A 17,858-nucleotide genomic window follows, 5' to 3' on the forward strand; every position below is an offset into this window, starting at 1 on the left:
GTGCAAAAAAAAAATATTCGACCATGAGGATTTGACAGGATTCTTGGGCTGGCATAATTTGTGAATTGTGATAATTTTGGGTTTCCTTTGGTTGGAATAATGTGAAATCGTATCATCCTAAGAAAGATGCATGCAGGTATTGGCATGACGTAGTTGGCATCCATTCACAAAATGTTTATTTTCCCCTGTGTGAAGACTGCAAAGACACCAGTAAGTGTATGAAGGTGGGTCGAGACATTCAGATCTCAGCAGTGGCACGTAACTTAGCATCTCTTGAAACACCGTCGACAGATAATGCATACTGCTGTCCACAGTAGGTGGTGACCCACTTATGGGTAAAATAGGGCCTTATTTATGTTTCCATACTAATGAAGAATATCTTACCACAGTAGGAACATAATAGCATAAAGAAAAATAAAGAAGGAAAAACACCTAAGGAAAGCAGTAGGACTTAATCAAAAATCCCAATGTGACACCAATTATAAATTTTGAATTGCCATTTGAGAATGGGCATGTCAATATCTTGAGGCAGAGATAGAAGGTTCCATTTTGTTTTATTTTATTTATTTTACATTTATTTTGAGGGAGAGAGAGAGTGAACAAGAACAGGGGAGGGGGAGAGAGAGGGAGAGAGAGAACCCCAAGCAGGGTCCCTCATATCAGCACAGAGCCCACTGCAAGACTTGAGCCCACAAACCATGAGATCGTGACCTGAGCCAAAGTCAGGAGTCACAAGCTTAAGCAACTGAGCCACCCAGGTGCCCCTAGGAGGTTCTGTGTTAGAACATTCACATGAGGGCAGAAGTTTTGGTTCTCTATTCTTGAAATATGTGGTTTCAATTCCAACCAAAGAATCTTTTTCAGGCATATCTCATGACACCCGTCTGGGTGTCCTTAGAGAAATCATTGAACCTCAGGGTTCCTAAAGGCCAGTGATGAAAGTCTGTAGCAAGACCCTTAAAACCAAATGAGAATGTTCAACGTTTGAAGCATGCATGCATTATTCTAGAGAGACACTCATAATGTGAATCTGATGCTCCAAGGCTCTGTGATCCCAGAAATATTAACAACCACTAACAATTCCCTTGAGTCTATTTTTTTCTGATTTTTCAAATGATGGAATGGAGCACACTGACCTTAAAGTCAGTACTAGCTCTATAATTGTAGGCATCTGTGAATTATATAGTAACTTCTTAGAGACAGACTTCCTCTCCCCCTTCCCTTGGTATCCTATCTCAGCATGGCCTCCTAACATCTCCACAAGGAAATAAATCACGTTGAACCAAAGTAAGTGATCACAAAGACAGAACTGCATCTGTCAGTGCCCACAGATTCAAGATTCCCTTTGAAGAACGTGTCAGATACCATGGTTTATTGCATCACAGGGAAATATTGTTTAGAAATAATAGTAACTGCTACCTAAACCATAGGAAAGTGTCTTCAATCAATCAATAAGTCCAATAATGGCATGTTGCTACAGTGCCGTTTCATTCAAAGGATCAATCATTTGCAACCCGCATAACCATTTTCCAAAACTAACAATCTTGCACATTTATGGGGAACTTTTTCTTTTGCAGTGGGTGTTCACTTACTTTGAAATCATTTAGTCTTCATTTAATCTCATTGCCTTCACATATAGTCACATAAATGTGAAGGTAGGCAGCCATATTTTTCAGCATTTAGGGAAAAAAAATACCATCCCAAACCATGAGATATTAAGAATGTCTCCCCAGTATGGCACAGACAGGAATGGATGGGAAAAGTACCAATCAGGTCACGGTTCATGACAGTGGCAGGAAAAAATAAAACCTTAGCAGAAACACACCTGTAACACAAACAAGGAATGAAAACAGACCCGTATATGCTTGTTGTAGCAAAGGAGCCATGTCTGAATAAACCATGGTGTAATCATTTGGCATTATGACTTGTCTTCAGAAGTTATATCAATTGACTTAGGGTCACCGCCCAGAGTTGCCGGCTTGAGTATGTATCCCTCATGCATATATTGTCAAAAGTGGCAGCATCCAGTTGTACCTGCCCTCGTGGTGGAAATCAGCTTTTAATTTACACCGCACAAGGTCTCTGCATGTATCCCATGCCACGTCGCACAGGGGCTGGGTAGTATTCCTTCTCATGTTGGGAGACCACAGTCCATGAAAAAAGGAATCTCCCCATATGTCCATTTCAAGAAGTAAATTTGAGATGTTGTATTTACAGGTCCTGTCTCTGGTAAGTGGAGATTTTTTGTTATTCTTGGTTTGGTTTTTTGTGTCACAGAAATTGGGAGCGTTGGCAAGATATGATGCAGTGAGCCAGAGAGCATTACCATTGCGTGGGGAGCCCACCTAGCCATTCAACAGAGGAACAGAGAGAACCCCACATACGTAAGGGACAGAATTCCCAAACATTGCTCTAGGATATCTCAAAGGGAGAGTGCAGGGTGGCAAGGAGAATGGACTGGAGGCAGCGGATGAGAAATGGCATTCATATGCTATTTCACCCCGACTACCTTGGTGGCACCACATGGCCGCCATCTTGGACCTTTGACACAGTTCGTAAAAACACGAGGCAACTCTTCACTGAAAGGAAGGGCCAGTGCCCCACCCTTGGCATCCTAGGAACATGCAGTTGAAACACAGAGGACGTAGTTTAGGTAGAGCTTTGACCTCGAGCCAGAGAAGGAGACACATGGGCTATCTGAATTCACAAGTGTATTTCACTTGGCCCGCAAAATGGTTTTTTAAAACGTTTAACCTATAAGTACTTCAAGCCCCAGACACATTCATCAGTGCCCTACATACTCCACCATTTCCCTTATTATTACCCCTGGCCTTAAAGGAATTTGAATTTCCAAACAGTGCAGAGGATTGAGTGCTCTCACACTCAATAATTTTGTAAATCTAAATTTACCTAGGAGAGACGGCAAGACAGCAAAGAAATGTCCACTTAAACAGCATTACGATTTCCATCTTTAATAGAGTGAATACATGTCTGGTCTAGCTCCAACTGTAATCATTGCCTGGTTATTTTTTTTTTAATAAGACAACTGAGTGATTTAAAATCCAATTTTTCTTCTTTAGGGCTTTATCTATTTATCATTCATTTCTAAGTGGAAAATAAGTTAGGCAAGCATAAAGTATTGGTTATAAACTTAGCATATCAAAAAAGCTCATGTGCAGAAATCCTCAACAATATAACAAAGACCAGAATTTGTTATTAGCCCGAAATAAATTTTCATTAGGAAGGATGAGGGTATCCAGCAGTGGAATTAGGATATGAGGTGGTTTACCTTGAATATCCTTCACACGTGCCACTCTGAGGACTAAAAATTTAATAAGAAGTTATTGGATTAAACTTTCTTCTTTGAAAACAGTGACAGAATTACATGGGCTCTGATCATAATCATCCGTTAAAAAGACATGTCAAGGGAACCAAGTGCCTTAAGACAATGTAAGACTTTGAGGCAGGGAAGTTTTATTATATGGACAAGTTTGACTATGGCTCCAGCACAGAAGTGAGCAATCTTGGGTGAACACAGATGTCACCTTGTGCCCTAAGAAGAATTAGGGGCATCGCCTCTAGCAACTTAGCTAAAGGTGTTCTCTTAAGCTGGGAACTTCTATAAAAGACAAACTAAGGAGGAATTTGGCTTTCAAATCCATAGGCTTAAGGACAAGACAGAGTTCTCCTAACAAAATGTTTTGCATGTATGTGTTGCCTTCATGGCCACCATGGTTTAACACGTACCACACCTCTTTAAAAACCTCAGGTGTTTCTCTGTTCTCTACCCGGGAGGTGTTAAAGGTGCCACATCATGCATGAGTCAGCTATAGCTCAGAGAAGCAAAATATTTTGACTGGGGTAAAAATGGTTGAGTTGGTTTTCAAGAAGTCTGGCACACTTTACCATTCATGCTCAATCTTTGGAATCCTGTCCAAAGGAGTAGGGATATGAAGAGGAAGCCCAGAGAAATCTTACCTCTTTCTTTCTTTCTTTCTTTCTTTCTTTCTTTCTTTCTTTCTTTCTTTCTTTCTTTCTTCTTTCTTTTTCCTCCTTCCCCCCCTCTCTCCCTTTCTTCTTCCTCTTTCTCTCTTTCTTTCTTTCTTTCTTTCTTTCTTTCTTTCTTTCTTCCCTCCTTCCCCCTCTCTCTCTCCCTTTCTTTCTTCCTCTTTCTTTCTTTCTTTCTTTCTCTCTTTCTTTCTTTCTTTCTTTCTTTCTTTCTTTCTTTCTTTCCTGTTTCTTTCTTTCTTCATTTATGGATATAGTTACGATGTTTCAAGATGTACACCTAATCTCATGACTCACCCCTTACGAAATAGGAGATAATAGGGCGCTTGGGTGGCTCAGCTGGCTAAGCATCCGACTCTTGATTTCGGCACAGGTCATGATCTCATGGTTCATGAGTTTGGGCCGTGTGTCTGGCTCTGTGCCGACAGCTCAGAGTCTGGAGCCTGCTTCGGATTCTGTGTCTCCCTCTCTCTCTGCCCTTCCCCTGCTTGTTCTCTCTGTCTCTCTCAAACAAAAATTAAAAAAAAAAACAGTTGAAATGAGATGATCTCCCTTTTGTGTTCCAACCACGTACCCCCAATTCTCTCAACCATGTCTACATATCTTCACAAAGTCACCAGCAGTTTGACTTTTATGTGTTCGTGCACTATTCAAGAGCAGCCTGCTTCAGCCTGATTCCTGCCAGTATCTGAGTTACTGAAGTTGCCTTTTCATCTCCAAAGATAACTGTGGACCAAGCCCATGGGACCTGTCTCTTAGGAGCATTCCACTCAGCTGTCCATCCGCCCCTTGAGTCCATCCTTCCTTCCATGACTGGGAGCTCATTTTCCTACCTCATTGAATGGTTCATCTTTATGATCTCTTTCCATGGCTTTCTTCCCAGTTTTTAACACTGGGGAGCTCGACTAGCTTGGTTTGGGACTTCTGGGCCCTTCCCTCCATCTACTCTGTCTGTAGGTAACTATATTCGTCCTCACACTTTACATCCCATCTCTGTATGGGTTGATTTCCAAATTACTATGCCCAAGGGCCCCTTCTCTAAACTCTCATCTTATATAAGCACTTGACTTCATGGTTTCCCCAGTGTGTCATCCCACGAGATCTCCAACTTACCAACCCAGAGACAAAGCTTTGATTTTTCTCTCCAGACCTGGAGGAGGAGGACAAGGAGATAGAAGATAAAATAAAGGAGAAAAGCAAAGATGTGAGAACAGAGAATAGAAAATACACGCCAGGTTCAGTCCCTGAGTCCCATCCTTGGCTGGCTGGCCCAGGTGACAACTGGCCTCTTTTGTGGAAGTCTGCTTCTGTTCTGTTTCGGTTGCTGTGAAACAACACAACCTCAGCACCCTTAATCATCACCTCCATGCACGTGGTTCCCTAATCAGATATCTGTATCATGGCCTCTCCTCTTTGCCCCAGATTCATATTTACAAAAGTCTCTCAGATATTTCCGGCCAGCCGCCCTGCCGGCACCTAAATTTCAACAAATCTCGAACCTAATTAATCATCCCATCCCCAATTTCAACCCTTCTCACTGGGCTCCCTCTTGTCTTAATGGCTTCATCATTTTTATAGTCACGGTGGAATCCTTTGGGCTGATCTGTCATCCGTGCTGTGGTCATCCTACTATTTGCCAGCCAGTGGCGTTTTGCTGGCGGACGTGCAGTGTCCAAGCACTCCCCCACATTTTGACCTTTGCCTGGCATTGACTGTGTCCTCAATAGCATCCTCAAAACACAAGTGGAACCCCTTCTTTGTTTCCTCACACAGGGCCCCTCATAAGAATCCTGTATTCCCATCCCTGCTGATGTCTTCACCTTTCCCTCCTCAGCTTACGGTAAATGAAAATTTCCACATCACCCATCAAATGCCATTCTTGGGGGTTTCTTCTCCCTGCTTGTCCTCATCGCTTGTTGGTTCCTTACTTCCCCATCCTTCTCTGTGGCCTTCTGGTCCTCCCTCTCCTCTGACACCAGCTCTCCCTCTCCCTTCCACTCTCCTTCCTCTGCTCCCCTGGACTGTATCCTTCTCTTCCTTCTTCCCCCCACCTTTCCTTTTTTTGTACCCCCTCTGCCACCATCTCTGCTGTTCTCTCCAAGATGTATCTGTGTTGGGTGCTTCCTCTGTTTCCCTCATCTCCTCAAAGGCCCTGCAAGATGGATGTTGCCCTTGTCGCTCGGTAAACAAGACGTCTGTGGAATGTGGGGTAGGACCCCTCACTGACCCTCAGCCGGTTGCCCCGCAGCTCAACCAGTATCCATTGCTGAGTTGGGCGCCCTGATCATGGGTCTCCATGCTTTGTTGTTCCACCAGCAATCACACAAATGGTACCATTTTGCATTTCATTATTATTTTTTTTTGTATTTTGTTAACTTTATTTATCTTGAGAAAGACAGAGTACGACCACTGAAAGGGCAGAGAGAGAGAGAAGGAGAGAGAGAATTCCAAGCAGGGTCTGCACTGTCAGCACAGAGCCCAACCCAGGGCTCAATCCCATGAACCATAAGACCATGACCTGAGCCGAAACCAAGAATCAGACACTTAATGGACTGAGCCACCCAGGTGCCCCTCAGATACACGATCTCGAATTTCAAAGTGAGTTTTAAATGTTACAGGAGGTCACGTTCCCCACCTTCCTCTGCTCAACTTCGCAGAAAAACTCCTCAATCACTGTTGAAATTCACTAACTTCCCTTTTCTCTCCTTTATGTTCTCTTGAGTGCATTCCTATCGACTATTATCCCCATGACTGGACTGAGCCACTTGTTGGACAATTTGTCCAACGATCTCTTCGAGGACAAACTCATCGGTCATCTCTTGGCATTCCGTGTTGTCCACATCAGTGCTGATTTACCAACTTTCTCCTCTAGTGTTTTTGGAAACTGCTGGCCCACCTCATTTGCTTCCATTCATTCATTCAATAAAGACAAACTTTATTAATAAAAGTCAACCCTTCTCTGCATCACCTCCACCCACCAGAACAAATGCACTTTCTCTTTCCAGCAAAGATATAGACGCGTCTGTAAGACGGATGCTTCACATTTGGCTTCCCACCTATTGGATGTGTTGTCTTTTCCACTGCATTTTTATCCTCTAGGGGCCAAAGCTGATAAATTTTGCGGTTTCTCACAGTCTGCAGCATATGGAAAACTCTCACTAAATATTTGTTAAATGGATAATAAAAGAGAGAATGGATTTTATCATTTCTCACTGTGTAAGCCTAACATCTCTACTTCGCTTAATAAAATTCACAAGAGAGTGGATTGCCACTTTCACGGTTAGTTTTTATCTTCAAGATAATAACAGTAGCTGCATGATTCCAATTCCAGTCAACAGCCAGCTTTTTTTAAAATCATTTCTCATGTTATTTAAGTTTCTCTAATGAGTTTGAAAATTCTATTTCAGGTTGCAAATGAAAATTTTAATCACTGCTTTTTGGTTTGGAGTATCTCCATTGATGTCCCTAGTTTATTCTGTACAAATGTGGTCCTTTGATATTGTGATGCAGGGAGTGAGGACATTTTTTTTTACCGTGTCCTCTCTGCTTGGGGAGCTCAAAGTCCCTAAGTGACACATGTCCTGACTGTGTCTACCACCTGCATGGAAACCTTTACTCCTTGCCTGTTGCCTGTGGAGTAAAACCCAAAACATTTTCACCTGCTGCTACGTGTCTGGGGAAAATTCTCATTTCGGTTATTTGTAACTGAGTCTGAACTCGGTTCGCACTTCGACTCACATTCACTTTCCTGATTCTATCATTTCCACTTGTGTATCACAGAGTCGAGAACCTAAGCGTTTCCGAGAACTGTGTTTATGGCCTTTTATTGACCAGGAATGGCCCCTTCATATACGATGTCGTCAAATCCAAGATGCTTTTCAAGGTCAACTCACTCTGTCACTCTTACTGGGTAAAGTACTATTCCCACTGAAATCACTCGTTTTCTCTCATTGATTGCTATGGGCTCATAGCTGAAGACACCACACCCACAGCCTGTAGGATCTTAATGGTTTTTACACCACATGACATTTGTGCAGAGAGGGGCACGGCTGATTTTGTTTCATTTTGACTGCCTCAAATGATTCATTTGTATTTTTTTAAGTTTATTTATTTTGAGAGCAAGACAGCATGTGAGTGAGGAGGGCCAGACACAGAGAGGGAGAGAGAGAATCCCAAGCCGGCTCTGAGCTGTCAGCACAGAGCCCAACACGGGGCTCAAACTCATAAACCATGAGATCATGACCTGAGCCAAAATCAAGAGTGGGCCACTCGACCGACTAAGCCACCCAGGTGCCTGGTAATTTTGGTTTTAATTTCATTAAAACACAGTGTGTTTGTCTTCAAAAGTCTTCATCATTAATGCCATTGGATGGCTGTATTTTGGGGAGAGGAAATGTGAAATACTGAGTTAGGATCCAAGCACACAGTCAGGGCTCTGTCAGTCTGTAACTCATGGAGAATATGTTACCCCCAACAGTTAACGGTTGACCTTACACTGATTTCCTGCTAGGTCCTCACAGATACAAGGATGCCCCAATAACACGTGTCACTGGCAAAGCTGTTGATCTCTAGGGCATTTTTTTTAGTGCATTATATTTTTAATTCCTCTGCCACTGCATGATACTGGTTTGCATTTTTATTTCTCAGGTGAAGACTTGCAAATCAATCAGAGCATTAAGTGGATCTCCAGAAGTTTCACAGCAATTTAGAAATGAAACCAAGATTTAATACCAGCCTGCTTAAAAAGTATGTATTCGACAGGAAGTGAAGGTTTCATGTGATTTATTTATTTTTTGGTATCACGTTATCTAAATGGTTGCGATACATAATGAAAACACTGCCTTTACACAACAGGAGAAGTCAAACATTTCTATAAAATATATATTTTTTAACTTTAAAAAATGTCCTTCAAAATATCCATCATCATATGGGCACTCAGTTAAGCATCTGACTCTTGATTTCAAGCCCCACGTGGGGATCTGCACTGACAGTGTGGTCCCTGCTTGGGATAAGTACATTTATTGTGACTTATAAACCTGAGAAACCCACCCACAATTATACCTTTGCATGTAACAAAAAGAAATGTATTTATGTATGTATGCATTATACTTACATATATGTTTAAATATCACTTCTTTTTAATGTTTATTTATTTTGAGAGAGAGCAAGCACAAACAGGGCAGGGACAGAGAGAGGGAGAGACAACGCCAAGCTCGAGCACAGCCTTGACCCCATGAACCGTGAGTTCGTGACCTGAGCTGAGATCAAGAGTTGGACGCTTAACCAGTTGAGCCAGCCAGGGGCCCCTAAATATCACATTTTTAATTTAATTTTTTTTAACGTTTATTTATTTTCTTTTTTGAGACAGAGAGAGACAGAGCATGAACGGGGGAGGGTCAGAGAGAGGGAGACACAGAATCTGAAACAGGCTCCAGGCTCTGAGCTGTCAGCACAGAGCCTGACGCGGGGCTCAAACTCACGGACTGTGAGATCACAACCTGAGCCGAAGTCAGCCGCCCAACTGACTGAGCCACCCAGGTGCCCCTAAATATCACATTTTTATAACCATTGTCACAGTTGCAAGTTGTGGAGGCTTTGATCATATTATAATTCAAGATGAATTATATCTATATAATATATATATTTATGTGTATATATATTACAAATTATTAACATCACATATTACATATTACATAATACAAATATATTATGTATATATTTGTATATATTATATAAATTACTTATATAGTATATATACATGCCATAAAACCTTGGTTTGCGAGAATAATTCGCTCCAAAAACATGCTTGTAATCCAAAGCACTTGTGTATCAAAGCGAATTTCAAGAACATTGGCTCAGTTGTAATCACGTGACATTGGGCATCACGTACCACTCGTTAATGCGAGACATCTCTCGTTCATCAAGTTAAAATGTATTAGAAATGTTTGCTCATCTTGTGGAACACTCGCAGAACAAGTCACTCACAATCCAAGGTTTTACTGTATATATAAATGATAAATACATATGAATATGTAGGTGCTGCTTGTAATTTACTTTGTATCTGCTGACATTTAATATTCTTTAGTATGATCATAAGCAACACAGAGCAAGACAAGTTCACCCACCTTAAAAATACTACCAAATGGGGACGCCTGGTGGCTCAGCCTGTTAAGCGTCCCACTTTGGCTCAGGTCACGGTCTCACACTTTGTGAGTTTGAACGACGTGTTGGACTCTGTGCTGAAAGCTCAGAGCCTGCTTGGGATTCTCTCTCTCTCTCTCTCTCTCTCTCTCTCTCTCAAAAATAAACATTAAAAAAAAAACTACCAAGTGTCTGTGTGAACTCTGACATCCATCCTCTCTGAGGACATCCCTGTGTCTGGCCATGTGCTGACAGCTCAGAGCCTGGAGCCCGTTTTGGATCCTGTGTCTCCCTCTCTCTCTGCCCTTCTCTCGTTCATGCTCTGTCTCTCTCTCTCTCTCTCTCTCTCTCTCAAAAATAATTAAATATTAAAATAAACAAATAAAATAAACACTTGTCACCTACCGAGAGCATTTGCTACAGGACCACACCGTATCACTATCCCCCCATTGTCATCCAGGGTGCCATGTCGATGATGCACGCCGTGCAACACAGATGGGAAAAATCCTCATGCAACTTAACAACATGCTCACGTTTTCCTGTAGTTCTGCCGAAACACAACTTTGTGAGAGCTCCCTCCGTTACCGCCAAGGTAAATGACACCTGCTACAAAAGCATAGCTCCCATGTCCGCAAAGTCTCTGGTAGCCTTGAACGTCTGATTCTCCTTCTGGAAACATCCCGTACAGACTAGAGTATAGGCGGGTGGCGTGCGTCTTTTCCTTGGGTTTTTGGGTTTTTGTTGTCATTGGGAGCATGCTACAATGAGCTGGTGTTCCCGGAGCTGTATCTGTAGGAATTCTTGGAGGGTTGCATTTGAAATATGTGCTGCTCAACAAAAATACTGTTTCTACCAAACTCCCGGAGGACCAACCAATTTAGAATTATTTCTTTTTATTTCTTTTTTATTTTTTTAAATGTTTATTTGTTTTTGAGAGAGAGAGAGAGAAAAAGACAATACAAGCTGGGGAGGAACAGAGAGAGAGACACACACACACAATCCGAAGCAGGCTCCAGACTTAGCTACAAACACAGAGTCCCACACGGGGCTCAAACTCACGAGCCGCGAGATCGTGACCTAAGGTGAAATCAAGAGTTAGACGCTCAACCTCCTGATCTGTAAAGACCATCATCCACTTTTTTTTTTACTGACAACCTTCGTCTCTCAGGAGTGGCTGGAAACGCTCCCTTCTGGCTTTCATATTTGGGGAACACTTCTTCGTGTCCTCCTCAAGGCACTCGGGGGTCATTTTTTCCTTCTCTGTCAAAGTTTACAATAATAACTTACAGTGTGGAACATGGCGTTTTGTGACCATTTTTCCTGCATCTCTTTAAAAACTTCCAGACTTTTGAGGGCAGGAGGTTGGGAACCCTGACCCAAGCCAGAGGAGGTACATGCCCATCACACTCAAGATGAACACACAATCCAAAGAGAAAGCTCATAGGCCAATGGTCCATGTTGCTGCAATTTATATTTTCGCTCTAATACATACCCAGTTTTAATATAGGATCCATCTTGATTAACAGACTCAATGTGTATTCTCAAATGTATAATAAAATAGAAAGAAAAGCCATAAACTGTGCCAAAAATTGATATGCCATCAAGCCCGGTGGCTCCGGGCATTAAAAAAAAAAAAAAAAACTAAATCATGAATATTTCTTATTCAATTCTCTTGGGCTAAGCAATGCATAACCAGCTTCTCTACAGATTAGATAAAAAAAAAAACCATTGGATGGATATACTGAATTCAGCTAAAACATTATATTCTAATGCATGTGCCATTTGAGATATATCTTACTCTTTTTATACAGAGTGAGTCCCTGCCTTTTATTATTTTTTTAATAACATCAGAATTCCGTGGCCACAAATCAACTCGTGAGACCATAAGCAAGTTACTGAACTATTACTATTTTTTAAATTTATTTTGAGTGTGGAGGAGATTTAAGAATATTCACAGGCTGGTTCAGAACTACATTCAAATAAGCCATCAGTGAAGGCTGGGCGGATAAGACAAGCTCTCAGTGCTTCGTCTGTACACCTTCAACTTGTCAGAATACTTGAATACCCTTTCCTTTCATAATAAACTGTCCCAAAGGTCATGGAGCAGGATAAAAAAAAAAAAAAAAAAAAAAAAAAAAACACGTGATAAATGTTCTCATCTTTTGCATTGCAATGGAAAGTATTCACTGAGCTTCACGAAGACTGAAAACTTAGCCCATGGCTTTTATACTGAATTTCTGGTCTCCTGTTTTTGTTATTGACATTTGATAATGGCAAAGAGAATAGCATTGATACCATTTACCTTAAGATGTTCCATTAGCAGATACACCCACGGAATTAGCTTTGTAGAGCCCTGTCCCCACGCACTGTGAGGGCTCCCTGACTGTCACATCCTCTCTGGAGGGAATCAGGTGCTTTCCAAAGGACATGCGTTTTTCCAGTTAGGCGTTTAGGGGGTCGGTGTCCTTTTAGAAGCTCCCCCCAATCTCAGAATGTGGCGTGTTTATTTACAGTGACACTCTCACAGTTAAGTCGCACCCTCGTGTTTAGTGAGTGGCGAACATTTTCACAGAGTGACCCAGTGTCTTTGGAGAAACAACCCCAAAGAGTCGGGAAATTTAAGTCGGGTGGTACAATAGCAGACACTGAGCGTGTCAGGTTCATGGGGAATGTAGCAACAGCAAGGAAACAGCAGGTGCTGGGGATATGCTGGGTCAGAGTTTGCACAGACACGACCCTGTCGGTTCTGTTCTAACTTGATTAGAAAACCCTTAATCAAATACTGATAAGCAAGGTCCTTAAAGCAAAACGCTGACTTCAATATACGGGGTAACCTCTCCTACAATAGCCAGTGAGAAGACCCTTTCTTGTTATGGAAAAAAAGTGTATTATTCTTTTTTGCTTTGACTAAAATTTGCATGGGTGATAACGCTATTTCTTGTGCCCACATCTCCGGGTACCTGTTCCTTTGCCATTTGCAAGATTTTCCCCGGGCTGTCAGAATACCTGGAAGGATTCTCTAGCAAGGATAGCAAAGAGGCTATGTCCAGAATGAGAAAAGCGACTCTATAAAGAGAGCACAACAGACACATTTAGAATACGGAGGTGTAGAGGGTATATACTGTTTTCAGAAATCAGTTTCTATTTCTGATGAATGACCTCCCTGTTCCCCAGATGGATGCGTATGTAGTTTAGGTTACCCGTTAGGGCTCAGATAATTCTCCTGACCTCTCTGATCTTTTTTTAAAAATGTTTATTTGTTTACCTTGAGGGGGGTGGAAAGGCAGAGAGAGGGAGAGAGAGAATCCCAAGCAGACTCCCTGCTGTCAGCGCAAACCCTGACGTGGGGCTCAGTCCCACGACCGTGAGTCCAAGTCAAGAGTTAATGGGTCAACCCACTGAGCCACCCCGGTGCCCGCTCAGTCTGTCTTCTCTCATCTTGATTCTTAAAGTAATCCATTCTGAAAGAGAATGGGAACTGGCATCAGTTTTCCTTTTGTGTTTCATTCCCGAGTTCTCCCGGTAAAGGTAGACATAATTATGAGGGGCAGGCATATGAGGACATAGTTTTTTAATCCTAGGAATTGGCTAAGATAAAGTGGGCCCCTCAGGCCATTCAAAAGACTAAGGCAAATCAAACGGAAGTAGATCGTTTGTGGGGAAATACAACGATGCCTTTGGGTCAGGCTCTACGCAGTGTTCTCTCTTGAACGGAAGCCTCCGAACGTGGAAAGAAGCCTTCCTGATGTTTCCATTTTCCATGAGCCACCACTTAACCTTATTAATATTCCCTTATAATCTCTGTGGAGCTGGTCTTTTGAAGTAATTTATATTATTAATTATTCCCTTCGGATACTTTCTGAGATCAAGAAAGGTGTCAGGATATTGTCGACAATGACCACCTACTTTCTATATGTGTTACTCTGCTGTGGCTACTATAAGAGAAACCGTGGACCCGGGGGCTTATGAACAAGGGACACTTACTTCTTACAGTTCTGGAGGCTGGGTGTCCATGATCAAGGCACCTGCAGATGGAGTTTCTGCTGAGGGCCTTGCTTCCGGGTTCATGGATGGCATCATCTCACTGCATTGTCATATGATGGAAAGGGCGGGGGGCTTCCCGGAGTCTCTTCTAAAAGGACACCTAATCCCACCATGGGGACTCCACCCTAAAGTGGAAGGAATCCCGCCCCACTGCCTAACACCATCACCTTGGGGGTTAGGTTAGGATGCCAACATATGAATTTTGGGGAGGGGGACACAGGCATTCAAATACAGATATTTACCAACATATATTTACCATGTACCCACTACTTGGGTAGGTAGAGACTGTTACACAAGGTCTCTGTGCTCACTGACTTTATATTTGAGGTTGATTCTCGGTAAACAATAAGGAAAACACACAGACGTTGGAAATCACCATACACAGCATGACTTTAATAAGCAGGATGAGGGGTCCGTAAGTGGAAGGAGAAGGTATATACAGGGGTCACTGGTGATCATGGGTCTGTCCATGGGAGCCCACACTCACCTCACTAGCCATACAACAGGTGTAGACACCAAGCAGGTTCAAGGCTAAATTTGCATCCATTGTACCATGGGAGCATTTGAGCTGAGAATGCAGACCCCTCCAGGCCCCTTAAGAGAAACACCGTCAATCATCTGAACTAGTCAGTTCTCTCTTCACAGGTGCCTCCAAGTAAGTGACTATTTATTCCCTCAGCTGATGGATATCAATGAATCCAGAGACACCACCCCCATACGGCCCCAGTGTCAAACATATTCCATCATGACTTCCAGAGAAAAATCGTATGCAGGGACAAAGTCGCAAGGGAGATCCAAAGAAGCCCATCTTTCTAGAGCCTTCAAGAGGCCAAGGTGCTCCCACGTTTCCATGGCTGCAGGGACACAGGAGTAGTTGTGAGTTCAGCTAGTCACGCGCTCCTTCTGGCATATGGACCTACCTCCTGCCCACCGAGAATTTCCTTCAGACCAGACAACTTTCTCATCAGCCAACAAATCCACCATACTCTCTGGGAAGGGTGAAGAAATGATACTCCCAAGATTTATTATAGAGCATTACTTATATAATTTGTTGGACAAAAAAAAAAAAGAAAAGAAAAAGAAAAAGGAACAATGATAGAGACAGTCTCCCTGGACTTCCTTTCTTTCTTTCTTTCTTTCTTTCTTTCTTTCTTTCTTTCTTTTTTTTTCTTTTTTTACTTTTATGATTTTTACTTTAAAAGTCATTTCGAAGACATCCCCTTAGGTAAAATAGGATATTCTTTATTTTATTACAAGCAAAAGAATCAACTTTAATTCACTTCCCTAGAGATTTTCCAACTTCTATAAAGATGATAAGGTGCACAATAAAATTTAACTGACTTCTAGAAAATCTACTATTAGGAATTTCATTTGAAATCATCTTGAACTTTTTAAAGGCTCTTTTTTTTGATGTAGTCGGATGCTCCTCCTTCTTCAGAAGGAAGAAGGCTTCAGACTATGACAGATTTTCCAGAAAGGCCTTTAATTTGGTGCCTCAGGCTTCTATCATGAAAATAAACATGTGATGTGAAACAGAGGAGCTTATTTTGATTTTGTTGACACTAAGTTACAAAATAACAAGGACTCGATTGTGGATTTTAACAAGGCCATTAACATGATAAGAAAGCTTGCTGTTAAACCACAAGGACAATTCGGGTCAAAACTTACAGTTTTCCAAATGTTTACTAAAGTTCTTCAGCAACTTCTTTCTGCAACTATGGCAACAAGAAAACAAAAGTCTATGAATGCCATTTTCCAGGATGTGCCCTGAAAATGTTTATAGTAAATGTGCTTCCACATAAATTACTCAATGAACTAGACATAAAATGTAATTCTGTTATGTTATTAAAAAGTATGTCAGAAGGACCAACATTGGGCACATAATTCAATCCAATGCCTAAAACCTATGCCCTTCATGTTTTTAAAATAAATATTTGATGCTTTTGTATTTTTCTTTTTAAAGACTTTTTTGGTTTTTTTTTTAATGTTTATTTTTGAGAGACAGTGAACAGGAACATGGTGGGGGGGGGGGCGGGGGCGGGGACAAGGATCCAAAGTGAGCTCTGCTCTGACAGCAGAGAGCCCCGTGCGAGATTCGAACTCACGTACTGTGCAATGATGACCTGAACCGAAGTTGGATACTCAACCAACTGAGCCACCCAGGTGCCCCTAAAAGACTTTATTTTTTAGAACAGGTTTAGTTTCATGGCACAGTTGACAAGAAGAGACAAAGAAGTCCCATACACCCGCTGTCCCCCACAAATGCACAGCCTCCCCCGTTATCCACGTCAATCAAAGTAGGACATTTATGACAACTAATGAGCTCACAGTGCCATGTTCTCATCCTGTAAAGTCCATAGTACACATTTGGGTGCATTCTTGGTGTTGGACCTCCTGACTTTGACCAGGTATCTACTGTAGCTTATCATACAGAATAGTTTCACTGCCCTAAAAAATCCCCCGTGCTCCGAATATTCATCCCTCCGTCTGCCCCAACCCCACAGTGCATATACTGGTTCTGTTTCTCCAGGGAACCCTAACACAATGGTTCATTCTTTTCTCCTAATTATGGAGGAAACACTGTTAGATAAATCTGTAAATTCAGTTTGACCAAGATCAGACGGGTAAAAGAAGAAAGGAAAAAGGAAGAGAAAGGTTTTCTGCCCCCTGGGATCAAGAACAGGAACAAATGTGGCTGATCAGCCATACAAATGTCCAGCACCCATCACCCCACAGGCAAAATTATCTCACTGGTATGGTGGACCCTTGAGGAGCTGACAGCTGAAGAAGTTCTTGCTGAGAAGTGAGCTGCATGGCACCACATGGCGTCATCTACCTGTGGGTTGACCAGTTGTACAAAAGAGTTCCACAGAGTACATTGGTCTCCCCCAAAAAGCCAAGAAGAGACCAGGTGTAAGGTGTTAGGGGGGGTCATCTGTGTCTCCCTGAGTCAGTGGTTAGGTTGAGCTCACATCATGTAATCGAGTCACCAAACCCATCACCTTGAGATGCATTCTGGACTCTGGAGCCTGGGAAGCTGCAGCCTCTCCTGAAGAGAAATACCCCTGCAGCAAGGCAAGCCAAATCCACCCTTTTGTAAAGAAAAATCAGTGACCCCTTCTAGGGGCCACAAAAGAAGACATCAGTCAGATAAGATCAGACCCCTCTTTTCAGGGGACAAACTCAGTGGGCAGAATAATGGCAGACGGGTTTCATCAAGCTCAGTTGTATGACTTAGGAAGAGTGAAAAACGGAAGTACCCCTCTAACGGGTTGTAACTCGTTGGATGCTGCTGCATAAACACCATCTGAGTCCCTTCTCTCCTCCCTTGTCTCCTTCATTTCTTCCTTTTTCTCTACATGTATGCGACGTGCAGTAGACACATTCTTCTTGTAAAGCTTTCAGTTGAAAATGGAACTCAAAGGACGAGCAAAAAAGATATCTGCCCTTGAGGACTTCATACTCTGTTGCAGAACCCTGACTTCCAAAGTAGAATCACGATGGGGCTCCACGATGGCTGGTCTTCCCAGGAATGGACACGAGAAAGGAAGAACTTCTTCAACAAGATACTCAGTGCTCTTAAGGACAAGCTACTACCATGACGTGGCTGGTAGTGGTAGCACCTCACATGAAGTGACCCAAATCGGAGTATGAATATTAAATAC

At 42.3% G+C, this 17,858-nt stretch overlaps 1 long non-coding RNA gene across 1 annotated transcript in view; it reads left to right on the forward strand.

Annotated features, from left to right (window-relative positions):
• Positions 1 to 7,527: 7,527 nt before the first annotated feature.
• LOC145713569 (uncharacterized) overlaps positions 7,528 to 17,858 on the forward strand; it is a 45,965-nt gene continuing 35,634 nt past the window's right edge. The window contains exons 1-3 of the long non-coding RNA XR_014136635.1: positions 7,528 to 7,918; positions 8,656 to 8,754; positions 10,610 to 10,741. This is a non-coding gene — a long non-coding RNA (uncharacterized LOC145713569). The remainder of the gene's footprint in view (positions 7,919 to 8,655; positions 8,755 to 10,609; positions 10,742 to 17,858) is intronic.

Source organism: Panthera onca, chromosome X (assembly GCF_046562875.1).
Source record: "Panthera onca isolate mPanOnc1 chromosome X, mPanOnc1 haplotype 2, whole genome shotgun sequence".
Lineage (NCBI taxonomy): Eukaryota > Metazoa > Chordata > Mammalia > Carnivora > Felidae > Panthera > Panthera onca.